Here is a 1,698-nt window from a genome sequence, read left to right as displayed (position 1 = left end):
AGAAAATTTGACATTCAGATACAAGAAGCAAGACAAGCATGAGAAGGTAAACAGGGAAAGAAATCATAAGGAACTTATCAAAGTTGAACTATTAGCATTCCTACATGGAAAAACAATAATTGTAACTTATGAAATTTTCTCAGTAGTTGAAGGTATTAGAAATATATATATATATATGTATATATATATGTCTATATATGAGGGTGTAATGTAATATCAAGCAAAGGCAACTTCCCAGGTTCAAAATACCAGCATAGGTGCTCTCTATTTTATTCAGTAACAAACCCAGAACAGAGAAGATCAAAACATGACATCATTCAAAATACAGCATTTACTAAGTGTGATTAAATAATCTCCAAGGCCTACCCCACCCCAGGACTTTCCAATCATTCAATCAATTACAAAGTCTCTGTTCCAAATACTTCTCCACCCCTAGGCTATACCTTAATTAAGTCCACCACAAAGCCCCTCTTCTCAAATGGAGATTAGTTTCCAAACATAAGTAAAATACATTCATTTGCTCAACCATAGAACACAAAAAGGTCAAAAGTTCCCCACCCCTGGATCACAATTGAATCTACCCCAGAGTTACATCAAGTTTAAACACAGCACTTAATACCCAAATGGAGGTCTTTTCTTCATCTTGACATGAGGCAAGTTCTCAGCAATCTTAGTTCCTGGAGAGACAAGGCTTAGCAAGGCCATAAGATACATTGCCAGTCCCTTCATGAATTTATCCTCTGTCTGTAGAACAGCCCTAGAACCCCTGAACACATTAGCAAAGCCCTCTCCCAGGATTTCTGTAAACATACAACAAGAAAATCCTTCTTCAGGGCTTCTGAACCAACAGAAAGGCTCCCAGACCCCTGCAACAACAGTACTGTCCCTCACCAGTGGACAGTATTCATTCTGTCTGCAGGACAGTCTCCAGACCCCTGCAACAACAGTACTGTCCCTCACCAGTGGACAGTATTCACTCTCTGTCTGCAGGACAGTCTCAGGCCTTCTTAACCAAATGCCAGGTTCCAGGACTTCTTCAACAGGACAGTCTTTCACCAGTGGACAAATCTGGCAAAATAACATCAAAACAGACAGACAAAGTACCAGCAAAACAGCCATGTCTCCTCAGTCCTTGGCAGCTCAGGGGGCAGGTCTCAAAAGTCCAGGGCAATTCAAAGCAGCCACCAGCAATCCTCTTAGTCTCTCTCCACGAGGTGCTGCTTCCAAAAAAAGATCTTCCGCCTCTCTCCAGTGTCTCTCCAAATCTACGTCACCAGCTCCTCCCACTTCAGGACTTTCTTTTCACATCAACAAGCCCATCCCACAGGTGGGATTAACAAACTCTGGGTTTTAATACAATCAATTTGAAAACCAAGCCAATACAGGGGAATCTTTAATTGCCATTACTATCACAGAGGGTATATGGGTATATGAATACATATGTGAATGTGTGTATATATGTTTACAGGTATACAAAGATAGAGGGCACAGGACCAATTTAACAGGAAGGGATGACACTTAAAAGGTGAAATTAAGAGGTGAGAGGGATATAATGAGAGGAGATGGGGAGAGACAGATTGGGGTAAACTATCTGATACAGAAGAGGCAAGGGAAAATGGTTACAATGGAGGGGAAGAATAGGAAGGCAAAAGGGAATGGGTCAACCTTATTCCCATTGAATTTGGCTTGAGGAGGGAT

The 1,698-nt window shown here is 41.3% G+C and overlaps 1 long non-coding RNA gene across 1 annotated transcript; it reads right to left on the bottom strand.

The window, feature by feature from the left end:
- Positions 1–239: 239 nt before the first annotated feature.
- On the bottom strand, positions 240–1,361 carry LOC138163130 (uncharacterized). Its single transcript, XR_011168802.1, has 2 exons — positions 1,094–1,361; positions 240–757 (listed from the first exon to the last, which is right to left on the bottom strand). It is a non-coding gene; the product is annotated as an uncharacterized lncRNA (long non-coding RNA).
- Between the last annotated feature and the right edge of the window lie 337 nt (positions 1,362–1,698).

Source organism: Petaurus breviceps, unplaced genomic scaffold, assembly GCF_028583685.1.
Source record: "Petaurus breviceps papuanus isolate PSGF00001 unplaced genomic scaffold, PetGlider_PUasm1.0 187, whole genome shotgun sequence".
NCBI lineage: Eukaryota > Metazoa > Chordata > Mammalia > Diprotodontia > Petauridae > Petaurus > Petaurus breviceps.
This window is presented reverse-complemented; position numbering and strand designations above follow the sequence as displayed.